This window comes from Canis lupus, chromosome 11 (genome assembly GCF_003254725.2).
Source record: "Canis lupus dingo isolate Sandy chromosome 11, ASM325472v2, whole genome shotgun sequence".
NCBI classification, from domain to species: Eukaryota; Metazoa; Chordata; class Mammalia; order Carnivora; family Canidae; genus Canis; species Canis lupus.
The window spans coordinates 51,027,704-51,041,625 of record NC_064253.1 but is presented as its reverse complement, the minus strand read 5'-3'; positions in this window follow the sequence as shown (position 1 = coordinate 51,041,625).

Here is a 13,922-nt window from a genome sequence, read left to right as displayed (position 1 = left end):
TGGGACTCGATACCGAAACCCCAGGATCACTACCTGAGTCAAAGGCAGATGCTCAACCGCTGGCTACCCAGGTGTCCCCCTTTGCCTATTTTTAAATTGCTAAACAGTGTTTTTGTTATTGAGTTATTAGAGTTTTTTTTTTTCTTATGATAGAGAGAGAGAGAGAGAGAGAGAGAGAGGCAGAGACACAGGCAGAGGGAGAAGCAGGCTCCATGCACCGGGAGCCCGACGTGGGATTCGATTCCGGGTCTCCAGGATCGCGCCCTGGGCCAAAGGGAGGCGCCAAACCGCTGCGCCACCCAGGGATCCCGAGTTATTAGAGTTTTTAAAATGTATTCTGGGAGTGCCTGTGTTGTTCATTTGGTTATGCGTCTTCTTTCGGCTCAGGTCTTGATCCTAGGGTCTTCGGATCTAGCCCCACATCGCATTGGGCTCCCTGCTCAGCAGGGAGTCTGCTTCACCCTCCCCCTCTACCCCTCCCCCATGCTCTTTCTCTCGCTCACTCTCTCTCAGATGAATAAATAAATAAAATCTTTAAACTAAAACAAGATAGGGCAGTCCTGGTGGCTCAGAGGTTTAGCGCCGCCTTCGGCCCAGGGCATGATCCTGGAGATCTAGGATTGAGTCCCATGTCGGGCTTCCTGCATGGAGCCTGCTTCTTCTGCTTGTGCCTCTGCCTTTCTCTCTTTATCTCTCTGTGTCTCTCATGAATAAATAAATAAACACTTAAAAAGTAAAATAAAATAAAATAAAACAAAATGTATTCTGGATACTAAACCTTTATAAATACGATTTGCAAATATTTCCTTCAATTCTATGAATTCTCCTTTCACTCTTTTTAATTTTTTTTAGATTATTTATTTATTCATGAGACACACACACACACACACACACACACACAGAGGGAGAGACACAGGCAAAGGGAGAAGCACGCTCCACGCAGGAAGCCTAATGTGGGACTTGATCCAGGATCAGGCCCCAGACTGAAGGCGGCGCTAAACCGCTGAGCCAGTTTCATTCTTCTGCATGTGGATGTCCAATTTTCCCAGCACCATTTATTGAAGAGACTGTCGTTTTTCCAGTGGATAGTCTTTCCTGCTTTGTTGAATATTAGTTGACCATAAAGTTGAGGGTCCACTTCTGGATTCTCTATTCTGTTCCATTGATCTATGTGTCTGTTTTTGTGCCAGTACCACACTGTCTTGATGACCACAGCTTTGTAGTACAACCTGAAATCTGGCATTGTGATGCCCCCACCTATGGTTTTCTTTTTTAAAATTCCCCTGGCTATTCGGGGTCTTTTCTGATTCCACAAAAAACTTAAAATAATTTGTTCCAACTCTCTGAAGAAAGACCATGGTATTTTGATAGGGATTGCATTAAACGTGTAAATTGCCCTGGGTAACATTGACATTTTCACAATATTAATTCTTCCAATCCATGAGCATGGAATATTTTTCTATCTCTTTGTGTTCCTCAATTTCTTTCAGAAGTGTTCTGTAGTGTTTAGGGTATAGATCCTTTACCTCTTTGGTTAGGTTTATTCCTAGGTATCTTATGCTTTTGGGTGCAACTGTACATGGGATTGACTCCTTAATTTCTCTTTCTTCAGTCTCATTGTTAGTGTATAGAAATGCCACTGACTTCTGGGCATTGATTTTGTATCCTGCCACACTGCCAAATTGCTGTATGAGTTCTATCAAACTTGGGGTGGAGGCTTTTGGGTTTTCTATGTAGAGTATCATGTCATCGGCGAAGAGGGAGAGTTTGACTTTTTCTTTGCCAATTTGAATGCCTTTAATGTCTTTTTGTTGTCTGATTGCTGAGGCTAGGACTTCCAGTACTATGTTGAATAGCAGTGGGGAGAGTGGACATCCCTGTCTTGTTCCTGATCTTAGGGGAAAGGCTCCCAGTGCTTCCCCATTGAGAATGACATTTGCCGTGGGCTTTTCGTAGATGCCTTTTAAGGTGTTGAGGAATGTTCCCTCTATCCCTACACTCTGAAGAGTTTTGATCAGGAATGGATGCTGTATTTTACCACTCTCTTGCACCATACACAAAGATAAACTCAAAATGGATGAAAGATCTTAATATGAGACAAGATTCCATCAAAATCCTAGAGGAGAACACAGGCAACACCCTTTTTGAACTTGGCCACAGTAACTTCTTGCAAGATTCATCCATGAAGGCAAGAGAAACAAAAGCGAAAATGAACTATTGGGACTTCATCAAGATAAGAAGCTTTTGCACAGCAAAAGATACCATCAACAAAACTCAAAGACAACCTACAGAATGGGAGAAGATATTTGCAAATGACGTATCAGATAAAGGGCTAGTTTCCAAGATCTATAAAGAACTTCTTAAACTCAACACCAAAGAAACAAACAATCCAACCATGAAATGGGCAAAAGACATGAACAGAAATCTCACAGAGGAAGACATAGACATGGCCAACAAGCACATGAGAAAATGCTCCGCATCACTTGCCATCAGGGAAATACAAATCAAAACCACAATGAGATACCACCTCACACCAGTGAGAATGGGGAAAATTAACAAAGCAGGAAACCACAAATGTTGGAGAGGATGTGGAGAAAGGGGAACCCTCCTGCACTGTTGGTGGGAATGTGAACTGGTGCAGCCACTGTGGAAAACTGTGTGGAGGTTCCTCAAAGAATTATAAATAGATCTGCCCTATGACCCAGCAATTGCACTGCTGGGGATTTACCCCAAAGATACAGATGCAACGAAACGCTGGGACACCTGCACCCCGATGTTTATAGCAGCAATGTCCACAATAGCCAAACTGTGGAAGTAGCCTCGGTGTCCATTGAAAGATGAATGGATAAAGAAGATGTGGTTTATGTATACAATGGAATATTACTCAGCCATTAGAAATGACAAATACCCACCATTTGCTTCGACATGGATGGGACTGGAGGGTATTATGCTGAGTGAAATAAGTCAGTCGGAGAAGGACAAACATTATATGGTCTCATTCATTTGGGGAATATAAAAAATAGTGAAAGGGGATAAAGGGGAAAGGAGAGAAAATGAGTGGGAAATATCAGAAAGGGAGACAGAACATGAGAGACTCCTAACTCTGGGAAACGAACTAGGGGGGGTGGAAGTGGAGGTGGGCGGGGGTGGGGGTGACTGGGTGACGGGTACTGAAGTGGGCACTTGATGGGATAAGCACTGGGTGTTATTCTATATGTTGGCAAATTGAACACCAATAAAAAATAAATTTATAAAAAAATAAATAAACCGCTGAGCCATCCGGGCTGCCCTTTTCACTCCTTTTTTTTTTTTTTTTTTTTTTTTTAGAAAAAATTTATTTATTTGAGAGAGAGAGAGACTGAAAGCAAGCACAGAGGGAGAGGAAGAAGCAGACTCCCTGCTGAGCAGGGAGCCTGACACGGGGGCTTTATCCCAGGACCCTCAGATCATGAGCTGAGCCAAAGGCAGACACATAAATGTCTGAGCCACCCAGGTGCTTTCTTAATTTCCTTTTTGGATTGTTCATTTGTGGTAAACAGAGACACACAGCTTATTTTTGTGTGTTTAGCTTTGTTGAATTCATTTATTAGCTCTACTAGCTGTCTTGTGGAATCTTTGGGATTTTCTATATCTAAGATCATATGATCTATGAATAGAGATAGTTTCACGTTTTTCTCTCCAATTTGGATAGTTCTATTTCTTTTTCTTATCTAATAACTCTAGCTGGAACTTCCAGTACAATATTGAATAGCAGTGGTTAAAGTTGGCATCCTTGTCTTGCTCCCTATCTTAGGGGGAATACTTTCAGTCTTTCACTGTAGAGTATGATGCTAGGTTTTTCATAAATACCATTTATCATGTTGAGGAATTTTCCCTCTATTCTTTGTTCTCTGAGTTTTTATTATGAAAAGGTTGGATTTTATCAAATGCTCTTTCTGTATCAGTTGAGATGATCATGTGTTTTTCCCCTTTATTCTACTAATATAATGTATTACATTGATTGTTTCTTTTATGTTGAACTACCCATACATTCCAGGAACAAATACCACCGAGTTTTGAGGAATAATAATTCTTTTAGTGTGCTGTTGAGTTCAATTTGCTAATATTTGGTTGAGGATTTTTGCATTTATATTCATGAGGGATGCTGGGCTGTAGTTTTCTAATCTAATTTTACTACTTAAATTTATTTAGAATAAATTTATATTTAGAATTTCTAATTTTATTACTCTAACCTAATTTTTCTTATCTGGCTTTAGTATCAGGGTAATTCTGACTTCATAGAATGAGTTGGAAAGATTTCCTTTTCAATTTTTGGGAAGAGTTTAGGAAGGATTGATATTAATTCTTCTTTAAATGTTTGGTAGAACTCACTGGTGAAACCTTCAGGTCCAGGACTTTTCTTTATTGGAAGATTTTTGTTTGTTGGTATTATTTATTTACTGAAGTATAATTAACATACAGTATTAATTAGTTTCATGTGTACAGTATATAATGATTCAACAATTCTATACATTTCTTAGTGTTCATTAGGATAAGTGTATTCAGAAATCCCATCACCCATTTCACCCATCCTCCCCTCCTACCTTCCCTCTGGCAACCACCAGTTTGTTCTCTATATTTAAGAGTCTGTTTTTTATCTCCTTTTTCCATTGTTTGTTCATTTGCTTTCTTTCTTATATTCCACATATAAGGGGTGCCTGGGTGGCAAGTCAGTTAAGTGTCCCAACTCTTGGTTTCAACTCAGATCACAATCTCAGGGTTGTGGGATCGAGCCCCACATCGGGCTCCATACTCAGGGTGGAGTCTGCTTGAGTTTCTCTCTCCCCCTCCCTTTGCCCCTCACCCTTAGTGCTTGCTCCCTTTTTAAAAATTCCACATATAACTCAAATCATATGGTATTTATTTTTCTCTGACTTATTTCACTAGGTGAAATAAGGTCCTCTAGGTCCATCCATATTGTGGCAAATGTTCTTTGACTGAGTAATATTCTATTATATATATATACATACTATGTCTTCTTTATCCATTCATCTATGGATGGACACTTGAGTCACTTCCATATCTTGGCTATTCTAAATAATGCTTCAGTAAACATAGAGGTGTGTATATCTTTTTGAATTAGTGTTTTCATTTTCTTTGGGTAAATATCCAGTAGTGGAATTATTGGATCATATGGTATTTCTAGTTTTAATTTTTTGAGGAACCTCTATATTGTTTTCCACAGTGGCTGCATGAGGGTTTCTTTTTCTTTCCACATCCTTGCCAACAGTTGCTTTTTCTTGTGTCTTTTATTTTTAGCCATTCTGACAGTGTAAAGTGATATTTCATTGTGGTTTTAATTTGCATTTCCCTGATAATTAATGATATGGACCATCTTTTCATGTATCTGTAGGCCATCTCTATGTTTTTGTTGAAAGGTTTTGGATTACTGATTCAATCTCTTTACTTGTTATAGGTCTGTTGAGATTTCTGTTGTTTTGTTTTGTTTTGAGACATTTTAGGTAATGTGTGTATTAGTCAGGGCTCTCTAGAAAAACAGAACCAATAGGCTGCATATACATAAACATATATATGTATATATGTATTATATACACATACATATATAATTATTTTTTTAAAGATTTTATTTATTTATTCATGAAAGACACACAGAGAGTCAGAGACATAGGCAGGGGGAAAACTAGGCTCCCCGGGAGGAAGCTGATGTGGGGCTCAATCCTGGATCCCAGGATCATGCCCTGAGCCAAAGGCAGACACTCAATTGCTGAGCCACCCAGGTATCCCTACATATATAATAAGGAATTGGCTCACACAATTAGGGAAGCTTGCAAATCCCAAGATCTACAGAGTCACTTGGCAAGCTAGAGAGGCAGAAGAGCTCCCAGTCCAAAGACCTGAGAAACAGGAATGCCAGTAGTTTTAGTCCCAAGGCTGGCAGATTTGAGACCCAGGAATAGCTGATGTTTCACTTCAAGTCTGAAGGCAGGAGAAGAGCTGCTGTTCTAGCTCAAGGGCTTTTAGGCAGGAAAACCTCTCTTACTCAGGGCAGAGTCAGCCTTTTCATTTTTTTCAGGCTTTCAACTGATTGGATGAGGCCCATCCACATCAGGGAAGGAAATCTACTTTACTCAATCTATTGATTAAATGTTAATCTCACCCAAAGAAACATCCTCAAAGGGGTGCCTGGGTAGCTCAGTCAGCTGAGCATCCAACTCTTGATTTCAGCTTAGGTTATAATCTCATGTGGTGGGATCGAGTCCCACATGGGGCTTCATGCTCAGTGTGGAGTCGGCTTCAGATTCTTTCTCCCTCTCCTCTCCCTACGCCTTTGCCCTTCCTCATTCATGCTCTCTCTAAGATAAATAAAATCTTTTTTAAAATCCTCAAAAAACTTCCAGAATAAAATTATTTTTAAATTTAAAAATAATTAAAAAACAAAACTCCCAGAATAATATTTGATCAAATATCTGGACATCCCATGGCTTAGTTGTGCTGACATGTGAAATTAACGATCATGGTGTGTTTAAAGGAATTTGTCCCTTTCTTCTAGGTTATTTAATTTGTTCATGTACAGTTGTTCATAGTATTCTAATGCTTTTTATTGCTGTAAGTTTGGTTCTACTGCCCCCACTTTCACTTCTGATTTTAGTAATTTGAGTCTTCTCTCTTTTTTTCTTAGTTAATCTCACTAAAGATTCATAGTTTTTCCTTTTTCAGACAACCATTTTTTTGTTTTTTTATATTGTTTTCTTTTTTCTTTATTTTTTATTATTTATTTATTTTTTAAAGATTTATTTATTCATGAGACACACACACACACACACACAGACACACAGGCAGAGGCAGAGGCAGAAGCAGGCTCCATACAGGGAGCCTGATGTGGGACTTGATCCTGAGTCTCCAGGGTCACGCCCTGAGCAGAAGGCGGCGCTAAACCCTTGAGCCACTTGGGCTGCCTGCTTTTCTTTTTTTAAAAAGATTTTATTTATTTATTCATGAGAGACACACAGAGAGAGGCAGAGACATAGGCAGATGGATAAGCAGGCTCCCTGTGGGGAGCCTGATGTGGGGACTTGATCCCAGGGTCCTGGGATCACAACCTGAGCCAAAGGCAGACACTCAACCACTGAGCCACCAAGGTGCCCCTTTATATTGTTTTCTATACTCTGTTTTATTTCTAATCTATTATTTGTTATTTCTTCCTGCTGCTTGCTTTGGGTTTACTTTCCTCTTCTTTATCTAGCTTCTAAGATATAAAGTCAGATTGTTGATTTGAAATATTTTTTTATTTTTTATTTTTTTATTTTTTAAAGATTTTATTTATTCATGAGAGAAAGAGAGAGAGAGGCAGAGACATAGGCAGAGGGAGAAGCAGGCCCCACGCAGGGAGCCCGATCTAGGACTTGATCCCGGGACCCGAGGATCGTACCCTGGGCCAAAGGCAGGCGCCAAACTGCTGAGCCACCCAGGTGTTCCTGAGATATTTTTTTAATTTGGGTATTTACAGCTATAAGTTTCCCTCTGAGCACTGCTTTCATTGCATCCCATATATTTTTTTTTCATTTGCCTCTAAGTATTTTCTAATTTCTCTTGTGAATTTTTCTTTGATACATTGGTTATTTAGGTGTTATTTTGATACATTGGCTATTTAGGTGCTGTTTAATTTCTACACATTTATAATTTTCCCTAATTCCCTTCTCATTGATTTCTTTCATTCTGTTGTGATCAAGGAACATACTTGGTATGATTTCATTTCTTTTAAGCTTATAAATACTTGTTTTAAGGCTTAACCTATGGTCTAACTTGGAGAATGTTTCATGGGTACTTATTTTTTTTCATGGGTACTTAAAAAGAATGTGTATCTTGCTGTTAATCGATGGAATGCTCTATAGATCTCTGTTAGCTCTAGTTGATTTACACTGTTTTTCAAGTCTTCTATTTCCTTTTTTTAAAAAAAGATCTTATTTATTTATTCATGAGAGACATAGAGAGAGAGGCAGAAACACAGGCAAAGGGAGAAGCAGGCTCCTCACAGGGAGCCCGGGTCTCCAGGATCACACCCCGGACCCAAGGTGGCGCTAAACCGCTAAGTCACCGGAGCTGCACTCAAGTCTTCTATTTCCTTGTTAATCTTTGGCCTGGTTGTTTTTATACATTATTGAAATGAGTATTGAAATTTCTAATTATTTTTGGTGAATTATCTATTTCTCCCTTCAGTTATGTCAGTTTTTGCTTTATGAAGCTCTTTATTGGATGCATGTATGTTTATAATTGTTATATCTTCTTAATGGACTGATTTCTTATCATTATAAAATGCCCCTTTTTGTCTCTTATAACAGATTTTCTTTTCTTTCTCTCCTTTTTAAAAAGATTTTATTTATTTATTCATGAGAGACACAGAGAGAGAGGCAGAGACATAGACAGAAGGAGAAGCAGGCTCCATGCAGGAAGCCCGATGCAGGACTTGATCCTGGGACTCCGGGATCATGCCCTTAGCCAAGGGCAGATCTCAACCACTAAGCCACCCAGGTGACCCCAGATTTTCTTTTATTTTCCCTCCCTCCCTTCCTCCCTCCCTCCCTCCTTCCCTCCCCTCCCTCCCTCCCTTCCTTCCTTCTTTCTTTCTTTTTTAATATTTATTTATTTGGGACACCTGGGCACACCCTCTGCCTATGTCTTTGCCTCTCTCTGTGTGTCTCTTGTGAATAAATAAATAAAATCTTTTAGAAAGGAGAGAAAGAAAAGAAAATCTATTATAATAGACGAAAGGGGCATTTTATAATGATAAGAAATCAATCCATTAAGAAGATGTAACAATTATAACATACATACATGCAAAAAATATTTTTTAAAGATTTTATTTATTTATTCACGAGAGACACACAGAGAGAGATAGAGGCAGAGACACAGGCAGAAGGAAAAGCAGGCTCCATGCAGGGAGCCCGACTCAGGACTCGATCCCAGGTCTCCAGGATCACACCCTGGGCTGAAGGCGGCACTAAACCGCTGAGGCACCAGGGCTGCCCAATAAAATCTTTGAAAAAAAAGATTATTTATTTGAGAGCGTGTGTGCACACTTGAGTTGGGGTAGGGGCAGAGTGAGAGAGAGAGGGAGAGAAGCAGACTTCCTACTGTGCACGGAGCCTGACATGGGGCCGAATCTCATGACCCTGAGATCATGACCTGAGCTGAAATCAAGTGTCTGATGCTCAACTGACTGAGCCACCCAGGTGCCCCAACAATTTTTTTTAAAGTCTATTTTGTCTGTTATTAGTATAGCTGCTTTATAGCTTTCTTTTTGGTTATGGTTTGCATGATATATCTTTTCCCATTCTTTTACTTTTAGCTTGTATCTTTTCTTTTTAAGATTTTATTTATTGATTGATTGATGAGAGACACACAGAGAAAAGCAGAGACATAGACAGAGGGAGAAGCAGGTTCCCTGTGGGGAGCCTGATGTGGGACTTGATCCTGGGATGCAGGGGTCAAACCATGAGCCCAAGGCAGACAATCAACCACTGAGCCACCCAGGTGGCCCAGCTTGTATCTTTAAATGCAAAAGTGGGAACACCAGGGTGGCTCAGCAGTTGAGTGTCTGCCTTTGGCTCAGGGAGTGATCCCAGAGTCTCGGGATGGAGTCCCATCATCAGGCTTCCTGCATGGAGCCTGCTTCTCCCTCTGTGTATGTCTACTTCTCTCTCTCTGTGTCTCTCATGAATAAATAAATAAATAAATAAATCTTAAAAAAATATAAATGTAAAATGTGTCTCTTATAGATAGCATATAGTTGGATCATATATTTTTAAATCTTATTCCAGTGTTTGCCTTTTAATTGGAGATTTTAATTCACTCATATTTAATGTAATTACAGATACTAGGGTTTATGTCTACAATTTTGCTGTCATATTTTATATTTCTTATGTTTTTTGTTTGTTTCTCAGCTGCTCCATTACTGCCTCTTTTTTTGTTAAATTGACATTTCTAGTGTGCCATCTTAATGACCTGGTTGTTTCTTTTACTATATTTTTGAATTGTTTTCTTATTGGTTGCCCTGGGCATTATAATTATCATAATTTATATTAGTTAATTTATCCTAATAAATCTTATGTTTATCTTGTTTTATCATTTTATCTTAATAAATCTTAATTTATGGTAACCTACTTTGCTCCTATACAGTTTGCTCCTATAAACTTTGCTCTTAGTTTCATTTTCTTTTCCCTCATTTGTGCTCTCACAGGCATACAGATTACATCTTTATACATGATGTACATGAATTATACATTCATCAACACAGATTTATTAGTATTGCTTTATGCAGACATCTTTTAAATCAGAAGAAGAAAGGAGAGAAAAAAAGGAGTTATAAATATGCATTTATACTATCTTATATTTTCCTTTGTAGTTGCTTTTATCAGTGCTATTTATTTATTTTTATTTATTTATTTTTATTTCTTTATTTTTTAAAGATTTTATTTATTTATTCATGAGAGACACACACAGAGAGATAGAGAAATAGAAAGAGAAGCAGCCTCCCTGCAGGGAGTCCATTCTGGAACTCCTTCTTGGAACTTCAGGGCCATGCCCTGAGCTGAAGTCAGAAGCTTAACTGCTGAGCCATCCAGGTGTCCCGAATGCTCTTTATTTCTTTATGTGGATTTGAGTTACTGTCTAGTTTTCTTTATTTTATCCTGAAGGACTCCTATTACCTTTTTTTTTTTTTTTTTGTAGGGAAATTTTGCTAGCAATGGATTCTCAGTTTTTTATCTGGTCTTGATTCCTCCTTCATTTTTGTTGGATAATTTTGTTGAGTATGGAAATTCTCTTTCAAAAGTTAAGTATGTCATCCAATTCTTTCTGGCCTTCATGGCTTCTGATGAGAAATCAACTGTTACATCTTATTGAGGATCCCTTGTGAGTGATGACTCACTTTTCTCTTGCCTCTTTCAGTATTCCCTTTTCATTTTGTCTTTTGACAGTTTGATGATGATGTGTGTAAGTGTGGATCTCTTTGTGTTTTTCCTGTTTGGAATTTGTTGAGCTTCTTGGATGTATAGACTAGTCTTTCAGTCAACATAGGTGGTTTGGGACCATTGTTTCTCCAGATATTATTTCTGCCCCTTTCTCTCTCCCCTCTTTCTGGGATTCCTGTTCTTTGTATATTGTTATTCTTGATGATGTCCAACAATTCTTCTAGGCTCTATTTTTCTTCGTTATTTTTTTCCTGCTCCTCACATTGCATAATCTCAATTAACTTATCTTTAAATTCATTAATTTTTCTTCTGTGTTCTCAGATCTGCTTTTGAAATTTTATTGTTATTTATTTATTTATTTATTTATTTATTTATTTATTTATTTCTGAGAGACAGAGCATGTGTGCAAATGAGTGGGAGGAGGGGCTGAGGGAGAGGGAGAAGCAGACTCCCTACTGAGCAGAGAGCCTAATGCAGAGCTTGATCTCAGGATCCCAGGATCATGACCTGAGCCAAAGGCAGTCACTTAACTGACTGAGCCACCCAGGTGTCCCTATTTGATTATATTTTTAAAAGTAACTTCTGTCTCCTTATTGATCATCTATTTGGTGAGTTTTTGTTTTCATACTTTCCATTAGTTCTTTTAGCCATAGTTTACTTTGAACTTATTTTAAACAGGTGATTTAAAGTCTTTGTCTAGTAAGTTCAATGTCTGGGCCTCCTCAGGGTCACTATTTATGATTGCTGTTTTTTCTTCTGTGTATGTGTATGGGCCAAACTTTTAAAAATTTCTTTTATAGTTTTTGTTGAAAATTGGGACATTTTAAATAATATGATGTGGCAAGTCTAAGAATCAGATTCTCTTGAGTTTGTTGTTGCTGTTGTTTGCATAGTGACTCTTCTAAACTAATTCTATCCAGTCTATATTCTTTATTGTGTATGGCCACTCAAGTCTCTGCTTTTTTAGCTTAGTGGTCAGTTAATGATTGGACAGAGGTTTTATTAAATCACTGGAACTAACAAGTCTCCTAGTTTTTGCTGAGGGAATATATGTTTATACTCTTCTGAGACTGTTTTTGAGTCACTTGCTGTCATGCAGGACACCATAGGCTCCCAACCATTGTGGAACACTGAAGATAACCAAGAGCAACTGCACAGTCTTCAGCAGCTTCCACATTCCCAAACCTGGGGAGACCATTGCAGCTCTATTAGGATCTCCTCTTTTTGCACAGTGAGTCCCTTATGGCTACTGGTCCGGTTTTCTAGTGGTTGTTTCCCACTGGAGTCTTCCTTTATTTTATGCAATATAATTTTTTTCTTTTTAAATATTTTATTTATTTAAAAGGGGGGGAAGCAGAGGGAGAGGGATAAGCAGACTATGTGCTGAGAATGGAGCCCAATGTGGGGCCGGATCCCATGACCCTGAGATCATGACTTGAGACAAAACCAAGAACTGGATGCTCCACTGACTGAGCTACCCAGGCACCCCATTTCTAATCCCTACTCCTCCACCCCTCAGTTTAAATTCAGGCTAAAGATTCCCCAGTGTTTCTCCAGCCCTGAACCCTGCTTCATTACTAACCCCTCCCTCAGGCCAAACTTCAACCCTTGCTCCCACTCCTACTACCTTCTTTTCTAACCCAAATTAGGATCTCTGGGGCATCCTTTCCTAGAACCTAGCATGAGGTACAATATCTCACCCCAACTGAAATTTAACCCCTGTTTTAGAAGTAGTGTGAAAATTTGTGAGTTTTAATCTTTTTAGTATAGCCTGGCCTCCCAGGCCTATGTGCCAGTTTCCATTCTTCCTAGAGAATTTCCTATAAGTAATAATATTTGGAACCAATGAGAGCACCACCTCTGAAAGAGTCCCATGTAACATTGTGGGACTTGGCTTACAGGACCCAAGAATCTCTGGTAATGATGCAGCCTCATGGCAACCAACAGACAAATCTCAGCTAAGGAACACTCATAGACTTTCACAGCCCTCTGTGTTTATGAGCTAAAGCAGGAAGGATCTAAGAAAGATTGGATTGTAACATCCAGGAAGTTTCTCTGTGAGGGGCCCGCAAAGTTCCTGTCAGGGAATGACTAAGGGAAGAGTGTGAGGCATAGTCTGAGAAAAGACCTATCAAGAATTCTTACCTATCCAGGAATTCAGAAATCTACCTAGTGAAGGCTTTGGGGTTTGGTTCTGTAGAGGAGATAAACAATGACTTGTTGAGTCACTCAGAGTATTGGCATGAAAGTGTTTCATTAACGTGTTCAAAAGAGAACCTAGACTGGAAGCAACTGGAAAAGGCATTGGTTTACTTGGACAAGAAGCTGGGGCAGGTATATCATAGTGGGATCCCTATAGGTGTGTACTGCTCATGGCTTGCTGCCCATTATACATTGCCCCCTCCCGAGAAGTCTTACAGCTGCTTGGAAGCTGGAAATTTGGTACCCTCAATGACTCAGGAACACTGCCTGAATATCTCTTGGAAAATTCCCTTCCTTGATCTAGGCATTAGATAAGCACTAGGAAGCCCAGGTTATATAGTTCTGGGTATGGTAGAGGTAGAGCTTACCTTGCCAGGTCTTTGAATCCATGAAACTGTTAGGTTGATAGAGACCCAGTCATGTTTTCTTCCCTGGTCTACTTTTCTCTCTCAGCTACCCTTGTTTTAGAGATGGCTAAGCCAAGGTTGCTTAGCTCTTTTTTTTTTTAAGATTTTATTAAATTGAGAGAGAGAGCGAGCACAAGCAGGAGGAAGAGGCAGAGGGAGAGGGAGAAGCAGACTCCTCGATGAACAGGGGGCCTGATGTGGGATTCCATCCCAGGACCCTGGGATCATGACCTGAGCTGAAGGCAGATGCTTAACCAACTGAATCACCCAGGAGCTCCAGTGACCAAGGAATGGCCCCTACCACCAAGAGTGATGGTTACCCAAGATTCAGAATGGCCAACCC